This window comes from Pipistrellus hanaki (genome assembly GCF_964339955.1).
Source record: "Pipistrellus hanaki genome assembly, chromosome: 1".
NCBI lineage: Eukaryota > Metazoa > Chordata > Mammalia > Chiroptera > Vespertilionidae > Pipistrellus > Pipistrellus hanaki.
The window spans coordinates 134,920,230-134,934,559 of NC_140503.1; positions in this window are offsets into that span (position 1 = coordinate 134,920,230).

A 14,330-nucleotide genomic window follows, 5' to 3' on the forward strand; every position below is an offset into this window, starting at 1 on the left:
AGGAGAGAGAAACAGAAACATCGATGATGAGAATCATTGATCGGCTGCCTCCTGCACGCTCCTTACTGGGGATCGAGCCCGAAACCAGGGCATATGCCCTGACCTGAATTGAACTCAGGACCCTTTAATCAGTAGGCCAGCACTCTATCCTCTGAGCCAAACCAGCTAGGGCTGATGATAGGTATCTTATTTTGGACTTCTTGCTACATATTATTTCAAATATCTAGCCCTGTTTTTACCTCAATATCAAGACCACTTTGCTATGATAGTGACTGAAGGCATTAAGGACCTTACACCAAAGGAACAAGTTTGCTGTTCTGTAGTTTAGTTTACTACATGACTATAGGCAAAAAATCAAGTTGGACTTTGGGAATGACTAGGTGATTGGGAAAGATCAACAAAGTCAACTGAAAAGGGGGAGAATGAAGGATCTGTCTTTGTTTCTCTCTCCCCTTCATCTCTTAGAAGTTATGAGCATTCAGATTTTAGGCAATCTACATGCATCTCTCTTCAGATTGCATTTTTGCTTCCAGTAAAAGCCCTATGCAGTTCCTGCAATTGTAAAATGGCCCAGGATTTTTGTTGTCTTGTTTTATACCATATCTATTTTGTGGCCTACCTTATTTCTCTTTTTAAAATCCCAATTTCAACCTGAATCTCTGTGCAAATCCATCACGAATTCAGCACTCCTAAAATGCTCCTTCAAAACTGCCAGTCCTAACAATACTTTGTTCTATGGCTCTTCCCTGATCGCATCCCACCATAAAAACCCATGTTTTCTGAGCACAGCTCTGAAAAGTGACTCAGAGACCTGATTTGATGACATGATTTGTCTGAATATAATGGATGAGGATGGCATTGTGTATTTGCCTCCAGGTAACATACTCTCAGTGACCTGCTTAATATATATCACTTTAATAATAATATAGGAGATTTATGAAAATACTTGGTATGGAATATTTCCTATAAGGTTGAGCTTTTAGAATCCCTTTAATTAAATAACAGTCATGATTTATCTGTGCGGTTTTTTGTATGTGTGTGCTCTATAAAAGTAGATAGAACAATGCTCCCAAGTTCACAAAGACTAGGAGATAACAGAAAGGGGTTCCTAACTCAAGTTTTCTGATTCTAGAGCATAACCTTTGTGGTATGGTATTATTTTTGTATTCTTAAATCCAGATCCAAGAACCAAGCAAATACATAAAAGATCAAGAAAAGTCAATAAAGCTCATACAGTTTAGTATGTCACTAAATCACTGAAAAATCGGCAGATTTTCCACAAATTTATAGTGTATGTTTGGAACAATCTGCCTTAGAATACAGGCCATGTGGTGAAGAGAAATATCCACATTCACTTTTGAATGGAAAAAAGGAAGAGAGCTTAAAGAGTTGGGGTCACATCACAGAAAAGAAACACTGTCACCAAGTGGGAAGGTGTGGTTTGGGGTCGAACTAAATGCTATATACAGAATTTGCTTTGTGGAGTCTGGGATGTAGAGCTCAAAGAGGCAGATGATCCTTACCCTCTCCAGGGAAGCTAAATTGCTGTTTGGTGGAGCTGAGAACCCTGATTTTCAAGAGATGGACCCAGCTATTCAAACAGCAAAAGCAACAGCACAATCATGCCAGAAACTGATGAATTGATAAGCAGCACTCCCATTAGACCTGATGAGGCAGTACCATTGGGAGAACTGGTGAGGAGTAGTAGGGCAACACATTTCTCCTAGGGCAGCACACAGAGATACAACCTGAAGCCAGAACTCAGACACAATGATCCCCATCCTAGGACTATGAGGCATTTAAAAAGTGTATAGCGAAGCACAGACACCTCCCAAAGCCTTGTCTCTTGACTGTTCCTGACAGCAGAACCCTCTCCTGGTGTGATTGATGGGGAGGCACTTGGGGGCTGGGGTTCGTGTCCTGCAATTGTGGCTGTATGTCACCTACTATGGCTGTATGTCATGGTAAACTTGCAGGAGAAGTTGCATCATCAGAGTTCATGGTTGGGAAGGCACCAACCCTAATTCTGGCATTATCTTAGAGTGGATCAGAATTTACTGACTTAGAGGCGGAGCTTGAAGATGGCGACCAAACAGTCGGACTTGTTCTGACTCTGGTCCCAGAACGGATAAAAGTAACATCTGAGTCGCTCAGGGAGGGTTGATTGGCAGCTGAGGGGCAGCAGAGGTTTCAAGGAAGCTAGGGGGCGATCCGCTGAACAGGATTTCCTGCCGGGTGGCCAGCACTGCCACAGCAGCGGCCGCGGTGGCAGCGGCGGCGGCGGCAGTGGCGGCGGCGGCGGCGCTGTGAGAAAGGAGTGGCTTCTCTGAGGCCTGGAAAGCCCACTGCGGAGAGGTCCATCCAGTAGCTGAGACGCCCGAGTTGGCGCAGGCGCGTGGATTCAAAGGAGTTCTTCGGTCACCCACGGAAAGGTCAGAATTTGCGGGGAAAGCCTGAGAGATCGCGGTCCCGCGGCGCCAGCAGCCACAGTAGCCGGGGAGTTCCGGCCGGCCCCGCCTCCATGGAGCGCCCGCAAAGCTGAGCCCTAAGAAGGCTGCAGCGACATCTAGTGCTGGGTTTGGCATAAGCTTCCCCAGAAGCGGGAATTTTTTTTTATTTAAAAATAAGCCAGGGGACACGGGACAGAGTGTTAAGAATCGCGGCTGTCCCGCCAAGGGCGGAACATCTGGACACCTCGGCGCCTGATCCCCTTCACCCCCTAGCTTCGGAATACTAGGGAAGGACTGCCTAGGTGGGCATATCCGGGGAATTTGCAGGGAGAAAGTGCCTCCCTGGAAACAAGGTATCGGAGCCAGAAGAGATAGTCTGGGAGCCAGCTGGCACCCTGCCAGCTAGAGTCATAGAGAAAGAAGGCCGGAGCAACCAAAAAGACTGGGAGGTGAAACCAGAAACACTGACACCTAAGAACTGAATTACAAACTGCCTTTTTTTTTTTTTTTTTTCTTTTTTTCTTTTTTTCCTTTCTTTTCTTTTGTCTTTTAATTAATCAAAAATAAATGAACACAAATAACTAAGATATAGTCTACTAAAAATTAAGGATTACCTTACAAAACTGACGTGCAGTGGAAAGCTGGGAACTGCAAGACTGTCTGGTCCGAGAATCAGAAGTGCCAAATACATTAACTGAGGAAGTGAGTGACCAGTACTGGTCATTTTTATGCTAATTTTGCTATTCTTTATTTTATTTTCATTTTTTACATCTTTTATTTAATTTTCATTTTTCATATCTTTTACTTAAGAAACAATTTTTTTTCTTTTTTCCTTACTTGATTTTACCTTTTCAATTATTACATTTTTCAATCTCTATCATCACTATTACTACTGCTATTTTGCAATTTTTTTAAAAAATTTTTTATTTATTTTATTTTTTCTTTTTTTCTCTCTCTAGTACCATTTTATTTTTTCTTTATTTTACATTGGGAGTAACCTTCATTCTATTTTAATCTCTACTATAGCATCATTCAACGCTATCTCAACTCAACCTTTACACTATCACTCTCTTACTAAACTTTACCCTTTAGTCTACAGTTTATCCTATCCCTTTCCGGCTTTAGTTTTTCCTCTATTCTCTCTGTATACCCCCTGCTAAAGCTCTCACTATACTTATAGACCTAAGTTCCAACCCCTGATCCAAGTGTATAAATACCAATCTCTGCACTATATTAACTAGTTAAAAAAAAAAAAAAAATCCGTTCTCCCCTCTATCCTTTTCTCATTGTATGTGTGAAGGTTGATTATTGTGAATTTTTATGCCTTTTAGTGAAATTGTTATGCTTATTCCTGTATTGTTATTGTTGCTTTGTATTTTTTTTTAAACCCTCTGTTTTTGTTTGTTTCTTTTACTTCTGTATATCATAGCCTTACTTAATAATAGTGGATATTGTAGTTTGTATTAATCTCCAAGTATTGTTACTGGCATTGGCTGGGTCCAGAGGTTTTTCTATGGCAATTTTCTCCACATATATATAGTTTGTTTCCCATTTCTCTTTTAGTTTGCTTATTCTCTCTTTTTCTCTCTCTCTCTCTCCCTCTTCTTTTTTTCCCTGTTTTCCAACTTCATTTTGTCATTACTTTTTTTTTCTTCTTCTTCTTTTTCTATCTCTTTAACCCTCTTTTTTTTTTTAATTTACTTAATTTTTTTGAATTTTATTTTTTTTTTAATTTTTCTTTATTTTATTTTTACCTTTATTCCTTCTCTCCTATCCCCTAAGTTGCCTTTCTCTAGTGGTCACCTTTATTAGAGGTTATTAATATTGTAAATACATTCCTGTTAAGTGCCTCTTGTGTTGTACCTGGTAGTGTTGTATTTTTTACCTCAAAATCAACGCAGGAGAAGGAATACCACATAACCAGACATCCTGAAAAGAGAGGCCATGGGGAGACAAAAACATAGTCCGCACGTGAAAGAAAAGCAGGCATCACCAGAAAAGGAAGTAAACGAGCCAGAGGTAAGCAGCCTGCCAGAGCAAGAATTCAGAGTAATGATCATAGCATGGCTAAAAAGAATGGAAGAGAAATTTGACAATAGCCAAGAAGAAATGAGAAAGAACCATGAGGAAATGAAGAAGAGCCATGAGGAACTGAAGAAGAACCAAGAAGAAATGAAAAGTGACATCGCTACCATGAAGAACTCAATAGAAAGCATCAAGAGTAGACTAGATGAAGCAGAGGACCGCATCAGTGAGCTAGAAGATAAGATGGAAAAAAATACCCAAGTAGAGCAACTTCTAGAAAAAAAGATTAAAAAGCAGGAGGAGAGCCTACGGGAGCTTTGGGACAAAACAAAACAAAATAATATTCGAATAATAGGGGTTCCAGAAGGAAAGGAAACTGAGGTAGACATGGAAAAAGTATTTCAAGAAATAATGACAGAAAACTTTCCTGAAATAGAAAAGAAAAAACCCACACAAATCCAAGATGCCCGCAGAGTCCCAAGCAAAATGAATCCCAGAAGACAGACTCCAAGGCACATTATAATTAAATTGGCAAACAACAACGACAAAGTAAGAATCTTAAAAGCAGCCAGAGAGAGACAGAAAGTTACATACAAAGGAACCCCCATCAGACTAGCAACTGATTTCTCAACAGAAACTTATCAGGCCAGAAGGGAATGGGATGAAATATACAAAGTCATGCAAAGGAAGGGTCTGAATCCAAGAATACTGTACCCAGCAAGGCTATCAATCAAAATTGAAGGGGAAATCAGGAGCTTCACAGACAAAAAAAGACTGAAGGAATTTATCTCCACCAAACCAGCAATGCAAGAAATGCTAAAGGGTCTACTGTAAAAATAAAGAAATAAGAAGTGAAGAAGGAACACGGGTATAGAATAAAAATGGCGTCAAATGAGTACCTATCAATAATAACCTTAAATGTAAATGGATTAAATGCTCCAATCAAAAGACATAGGGTAACAGATTGGATAAGAAAACAAGACCCATACATCTGTTGTCTACAAGAAACCCACCTCAGAAAAAGAGATACACACAGACTGAGGGTGAAGGGATAGAAAAAAGTTTTCCAGGCAAATGGAAATGAAAAAAAAGCTGGGGTAGCAATACTTATATCTGACAAATTAGATCTCAGAGTGAAGGACATAACAAGAGATAATGAAGGCCACTTCATAATACTAAAGGGAACAATCCAACAAGAAGAAATAACCCTGGTAAATATATATGCACCCAATACAGGAGCAACCAAATACATTAAAAAACTGCTAGAGGACATTAAGGGAGAGATTAATAGCAATACAATCATAGTAGGAGATTTTAATACCCCACTGTCACCCTTCGACAAATCATCTAAACAAAAAATCAGCAAAGAAATATCAATCCTAAATGACTCACTAGACCAGATGGAATTAATTGACATCTTCAGGACACTCCACCCCAAAGCCACAGAATATACATTCTTCTCAAGTGCACATGGGACATTCTCAAAGATAGACCACATTTTGGGACATAGGCAAAGTCTCTTCAAATTCAAGAAGATAGAAATCATATCAAGTATCTTCTCAGACCATAATGGCATAAAACTGGAAATTAACTACAATAAAAATAATCCAAAGAAATCAAACACATGGACACTAAACAGCTTGCTATTAAACAAGGACTGGGTTACCAGAGAAATCAAGGAAGAAATTAAAAACATCCTGGAAACAAATGACAATGAAAGCACAACAATCCAAAATCTTTGGGACATAGCAAAAGCAGTTTTGAGAGGGAAGTTCATATCCTTACAAGCCTATTGCAAAAAACTAGAAAAAATAGTAACAGATGATCTAACTCTACAACTCAAAGAGTTAGAAAAGGAGCAACAAGAAAAACCCAGTGTAAGCAGAAGGAAGGAAATAACAAAAATCAGAGCAGAGATAAACGACATAGAGACCAAAAAAACAATACATAAGATCAACAAAACCAAGAGCTGGTTCTTTGAAAGAATAAACAAGATAGATGGACCTCTAGCCAGGCTAACCAAGAAACAAAGAGAGAGGACCCAAATAAACAAAATCAGAAATGAAAGAGGTGAAATAACAACAGACCCCACCGAAATACAACGGATTGTTACAAAATACTACGAACAACTCTATTCCAACAAACTGAACAACCTGGAGGAAATGGACATATTCCTAGAAAAATACAAACTTCCAAAACTCAATCAGGAAGAATCTAAAAATCTCAATAGACCAGTGACTTGGGAAGAAATTGAAACAGTCATCAAAAAGCTTCCAGCAAACAAAAGCCCAGGGCCAGATGGCTTCACAGGAGAGTTTTACCAAACATTCAAGGAAGAACTAAAACCTATCCTCCTCAGACTATTCCAAAAAATTCAAGAGGAAGGAACACTTCCAAACTCCTTCTATGAAGCCAGCATCACCCTAATACCAAAACCTGATAAAGACAACTCAATGAAAGAGAATTACAGGCCAATATCCCTCATGAACATAGATGCCAAAATCCTCAACAAAATTCTAGCAAATTGGCTCCAGCAGAGCATCACAAAGATCATACACCATGACCAAGTAGGATTTATTCCAGGAATGCAAGGTTGGTACAATATCCGCAAATCAATAAACGTGATACATCACATAAACAAGTTGAAAGATAAAAATCATATAGTCATATCAATTGATGCAGAAAAAGCATTTGATAAAATCCAACACCCTTTCCTGATAAAAACTCTTAACAAGGTGGGAGTACAAGGATCATACCTCAACGTAATAAAAGCTATATATGATAAACCCACAGCCAACATCATACTCAATGGGCAAAAACTAAAACCATTCCCTCTAAGAACAGGAACAAGACAGGGATGCCCACTATCGCCACTCCTCTTTGACATAGTATTGGAAGTACTAGCCATTGCAATTAGACAAGAGGAGGAAATAAAAGGCATCCAAATTGGAAAAGAAGAAGTAAAGTTATCCTTATTTGCAGACGACATGATATTGTATATAAAAAACCCAAAAGACTCCATTAAAAAACTAATTGGCTTAATAAATGAATTTGGCAATGTAGCAGGATACAAAATTAACACCAAGAAATCTATGGCATTTCTATACACCAACAGTGAGTTTATAGAAACAGAGACTAAAAAAGCAATTTCATTTACGATCGCACCAAAAAAATTAAGATACCTAGGAATAAACTTAACTGAGGAAGTAAAGGACCTATACGCGGAAAACTACACGACACTGAAAAAAGAAATAGAGGAAGATGTAAACAGATGGAAGAACATACCATGTTCATGGATTGGTAGAATCAACATCATCAAAATGTCCATACTTCCTAAAGCAATCTATAAGTTCAATGCACTCCCCATTAAAGTACCAACGGCATATTTCACTGACCTAGAAAGAACTCTCCAAAAGTTCATTTGGAACAATAAAAGACCCCGAATAGCCACAGCAATCCTGAGAAAGAAGAGTAAAGTAGGAGGTATCTCAATACCAGACTTCAAACTGTATTACAAAGCCACTGTTCTCAAAACAGCCTGGTACTGGCACAAAAACAGACATATAGATCAATGGAATCGAATCGAGAACCCAGATATCAACCCAAATCACTATGCTCAATTAATATTTGACAAAGGAGGCACTAATATACAATGGAGTCAAGACAGTCTCTTCAATAAATGGTGTTGGGAAAATTGGACAGATACATGCAAAAGAATGAAACTAGATCACCAACTTACACCATACACAAAAATAAACTCAAAATGGATACAGGACTTAAACATCAGACGGGAAACCATAAAAATACTAGAAGCATCCACAGGCAACAAAATCTCAGACGTATGCCAAGAGAACTTCTTCACTGATACTACCCCTAGTGCAATGGAAGCTAAAGAGAAAATAAACAAATGGGACTACATCAAAATAAAAAGCTTTTTTACAGCAAAAGAAACCATTAACAAAACAACAAGAAAGCCCACTGTGTGGGAGAACATATTTGCAAATGTTACCACTGATAAAGGTTTAATCTCCAACATCTACAAACAGCTTATACAACTAAATAAAAGGAAGATGAATGATCCAATTAAAAAATGGGCAATGGACCTAAATAGAATATTTTCAAAAGAAGACAGAAGGAAGGCCAAAAAGCACATGAAAACATGCTCAAAGTCACTAATTATCCGAGAGATGCAAATCAAAACAACAATGCGGTACCATCTCACACGTCAGAATGGCCAACATCAACAAATCAACAAACGACAAGTGTTGGCAAGGTTGCGGAGAAAAAGGAACCCTCGTGCACTGCTGGTGGGAATGTAGACTGGTGCAACCACTGTGGAGAACAGTGTGGAGTTTCCTCAAAAAACTGAAAATGGAACTCCCATTTGACCCAGTAATCCCACTTCTAGGAATATATCCCAAGAAACTAGAAACACCAATCAGAAAGGATATATACACCCCTATGTTCATAGCAGCACAATCTACAATAGCCAGAATTTGGAAACAGCCTAAGTGTCCGTCAGCAGATGATTGGATCCAAAAACTATGGTACATCTACACAATGGAATACTATGCTGCCGTAAAAAAGAAGGATTTCTTATCATTTGCAGCATCCTGGATGGAATTGGAGAACATCATGCTGAGTGAAATAAGCCAATCAATGAAAGAGAAACACCACATGACCTCACTCATTTGTGGATAATAAAGAACATTATAAACTGATGAACCATAAGATAGATATAGAGACAGTATATCAACAAGTAGACTGTCAAATTACAGCGGGGAGGGGAGAAAGATCTGGGGGAGATAATAGATCAACCGAAGGACTTGTATACATGCATATAAGTGCAACCAATGGACACAAAACTCTGGGGAGGGAGGGGATGTGTGGGAGGGAGGGAGAGGGTCAAAAAAAATCAATAAAATATATTAAAAAAATAATAATAAATAAATAAATAAATAAATAAATAAATAAATAAATAAATAAAATGCTTCCTGAGCGTTGGGCACAAGTAGTAGAAAACAACGGCAACTATATTGTTGATTAAATTTTGTTGTATTGTTTAAATAAATTCGATTTAAAAAAGTAAAAAAAAAGAAAAGAAAAAAAAAAGAATTTACTGACTTAAACCATGGGGGCCTACAGGAGGCAAACTCTCTTGTTGGGATTCCAGATAGCAGGGAAAAATCTTGGACAAGTCAGCCACATTTTGGGACATAGGCAAAGTCTCTTCAAGTTCAACAAGATAGAAATCATATCAAGCATCTTCTCAGATCACAGTGGCATAAAACTGAAAATTAACTACAATAAAAATAACCCAAAGAAATCAAACACATGGAGACTAAACAGCATGTTATTAAACAAGGACTGGTTATCAGAGAAATCAAGGAAGAAATTAAAAACATCCTGGAAACAAATGACAATGAAAACACAACAATCCAAAATCTATGGGACACAACAAAAGCAGTTTTGAGAGGGAAGTTCCCTACAAGCCTATTGCAAAAAACAAGAAAAAATGGTAACAAATTATCTAACTCTACAACTCAAAGAGTTAGAAAAAGAGCAACAAGAAAAGCCCAGTGTAAGCAGAAAGAAGGAAATAACAAAAATCAGAGCGGAGATAAACAACATAGAGACCAAAGAAACAATACATAAGATCAACAAAATCAAGAGCTGGTTCTTTGAAAGGATAAACAAGATAGATGAACCACTAGCCAGGCTAACCAAGAAACAAAGAGAGAGGACTCAAATAAACAAAATCAGAAATGAAAGACCTGAAATAACAACAGACCCCACTGAAATACAAAGGATTGTTACAAAATACTATGAACAACTCTATTCCAACAAACTGAACAACCTGGAGGAAATGGACATATTCCTAGAAAAATACAACCTTCCAAAACTTAATCAGGAAGAATCTAAAAATCTCAATAGACCAGTGACTTGGGAAGAAATTGAAACAGTCATCAAAAAGCTTCCAGCAAACAAAAGCCCAGGGCCAAATGGCTTCACAGGAGAGTTTTACCAAACATTCAAGGAAGAACTAAAACCTATCCTCCTCAGACTATTATTAATGCCAAGAAATCCATGGCATTTCTATACACCAACAGTGAAATTACAGAAACAGAGACTAAAATAGCAATTCCATTTACCATCACACCAAAAAACAAAAAAAAATTAAGATACCTAGGAATAAATTTAACTAAGGAAGTAAAGGACCTATACGCGGAAAACTACATGACACTGAAAAAAGAGATAGAGGAAGATGTAAAGAGATGGAAGAACATACCATGTTCATGGATTGGTAGAATCAACATCATCAAAATGTTCATACTTCCTAAAGCTATCTATAGGTTCAATGCACTCCCCATTAAAATATCAATGGCATATTTCACTAACCTAGAAAGAACTCTCCAAAAGTTCATTTGGAACAATAAAAGACCCCGAATAGCCACAGCAATCCTAAGAAAGAAGAGTAAAGTAGGAGGGATCTCAATAGCAGACTTCAAACTGTATTACAATGCCACTGTTCTCAAAACAGCCTGGTACTGGCACAAGAACAGACATATAGATCAATGGAATTGAATTGAGAACCCAGATATCAACCCAAATCACTATGCTCAATTAATATTTGACAAAAGAGGCACGAATATACAATGGAGTCAAGACAGTCTCTTTAATAAATGGTGTTGGGAAAATTGGGCAGATACATGCAAAAGAATGAAACTAAATCACCAACTTGCACCATACACAAAAATAAACTCAAAATGGATACAGGACTTAAACATCAGACGGGAAACCATAAAAATACTAGAAGCATCCACTGGCAGCAAAATCTCAGACATATGCCAAAAGAACTTCTTCACTGATACTGCCCCTATGGCAATAGAAGCTAAAGAGAAAATAAACAAATGGGACTAAATCAAAATAAAAAGCTTTTTTACAGCAAAAGAAACCATCAACAAAACAACAAGAAAGCTCACTTTGTGGGAGAACATATTTGCAAATGTTACCACTGATAAAGGTTTAACCATTAACATCTACAGACAGCTTATACAACTTAATAAAAGGAAGATGAATGATCTATTATAATTAAAAAATGGGCAATGTACCTAAATAGAATATTTTAAAAGAAGACAGAAGGAAGGCCAAGAGGCACATGAAAACATGCTCAAAGTCACTAATTATCTGAGAGATGCAAATCAAAACAACAATGCGGTACCATCTCACACGTCAGAATGGCCAACATCAACAAATCAACAAACGACAAGTGTTGGCGAGGTTGTGGAGAAAAAGGAACCCTCGTGCACTGCTGGTGGGAATGCAGACTGGTGCAACCACTGTGGAGAACAGTGTGGAGTTTCCTCAAAAAACTGAAAATAGAACTCCCATTTGACCCAGTAATTCCACTCCTAGGAATATATCCCAAGAAACTAGAAACACCAATCAGAAAAGATATATGCACCCCTATGTTCATAGCAGCACAATCTACAATAGCCAGAATTTGGAAACAGCCTAGGTGCCCGTCAGCAGATGATTGGATCAAAACCATGGTACATCTACACAATGGAATACTATGCTGCCATTAAAAAGAAGGAATTCTCATCATTTGCAGCAACCTGGATGGAATTGGAGAACATCATGCTGAGTGAAATAAGCCAATCAATGAAAGAGAAACACCACATGACCTCACTCATTTGTGGATGATAAAGAACAGTATAAACTGATGAACCAAAAGATAGATATAGAGACAGTAAAGCAACAAGCAGACTGTCAAATTACAGCAGGTAGAGTAGGGAGATCTGGGGGAGATAATAGATCAACTGAAGGACTTGTATACATGCATATAAGTACAACCAATTGACATAAAACATAAAACAAGGGAGGGTATGTATGGGAGGGGGGGCAATGTTAAAATATGTACACAGATAATAATTTAATAAAAAAATAAAAATTAAATAAAAAATTAAAAAAATATTTTAAAAAATTGTCCTTTGAATAGTCTTTCGTATGAGTTGAATCCTGGACATTTTCAAAGTTCTAGAAAGACTCATGTAACACTTTTTCCAAGTTTGTATGGCTTGCAGGTATGTTTCAGTTTTATAAGGGTTAGATATACCTTAGACCTAGACTCATTATTATTTACTTTATGCAAGCACCCTACTTAGAAGCACCCTACTTAGAAGTGAAGCTGATTGTTACATACAACTTTAAGATTTATATGATGTTTATATTTTTATTAAATAGCTCAGGAACAAAGGAAATATATTTAAATGTCTACCCCAAATATAAAAATAATTTTCAGAGCTGTAACCTCTTTTTTGAAAATTACTATTACCCTATATAATCCTATATAATAAAGAGTAATATGCAAACCCTCATGCCCTTACAAGATGGCTGCCTATGACCAGGCTGGCAGGGGGTTTAGTGAGGGACAACCAAATGATTGAACAGCAGGCTGCATGGGGTGATCAGGCCTGCAGGGAGGTTAGTGAGGGATGGCCAAATGACTGAACAACAGGCTGCATAGGGAGACCAGGCTGGTGAGGAGGCTATGAGGGGAGACCAGTTAAGGGAAACCAGGCCAGCAGGAGTGGAGGGAGCAGTTAGGAGTGACCAGGCTGGCGGGGGGGAAGGATGGGGACGGGGAGGGATGTCAGTGGTGACCAGGCCACCAGGGGGCAGTTTGGGGTGACCAGGCCAGCAAAGGTGGGCAGTTGGGGGTGACCACACCAGCAGGGGGGGGGTAGTTAGGGATGATCTGGCCAGCATGCTGAGGCAGTGAGGGACCATCAGGCCAATGGGGGAGGATAGTTAGGGGCAACCAGGTAGGCAGGTTGGTGAGCAATTAGGAGCCAGTGATCCAGGATTGTGAGAGGGATGTCTGGCTGCCAGTTTCCCTAGGAATCGGGCCAAAACCAGCAGTTGGACATCCCCCAAGGAGTCCTGGATTGGAGAAGGTGCAGGCTGGGCTGAGGGGACTGCCCCCCCTCCCCCATCCTGTGCACAGATTTCATGCACTGGGCCTCTAGTACTTAAATAAAAGATATAAAAATAACCAAGATATGTTAACTTTAAACAATTAAGAAACATCAATGAATTTTCAATAAAAGATGATCCTTATGAATTTGAGAATCATTTCCTACATTTAAAATTCATATCCTGTGTTTGATTCAAAAACTTTAGGATTGGATTAAAATATATGATTAAGTTCCTGAGAGCAATGTTGCCAAATGTTTACCATTTTTCTAAATTACTACCTTATAGTCCCTTCAAATCTTTGTGATTATTGAGAAGTTTCATTTCAAATATATTAAGAAAAATAAAAAGTGTATACACTTTTCTATTGTAGACATAATAAATATAAAGTTATAAATATAAAATAGCATTAAAATCCAGAGAAAATTTTCTATACATGAAAATGTAAAATTTTAGAAATTTATTTTTAAAGTAGAGGAATTTACTGAAAATCATTAACTGATAAAAATTAATGCTTCTACTTTAATGCCTCTTACAAAACATGCAATATATTCTTGTAAGTCCCTTGAAATCAACTACATTCAGAACAATGGCTAAATTTTAATGTATTTTAAAAATCAGCTTTGGATATTTCATTGTAGTTTTGAACTTGCAAGATAAGGTAGTTGGAAAATAAATAGATTAACATTTTACTTCTCTACTCCATAGTAGACATATTTCCATGAGTATATTAGGATGTCATTTTCCAAAAATGCTGCATAGAAACAAGAACTTTGTAATATAGTGTATTTGTGGATTTCTATTTTAGCCAATCCAGATATTTATATAGTTAGGAATATCACATGCAACATTCATGTGGCTATTAAAATATGTGAG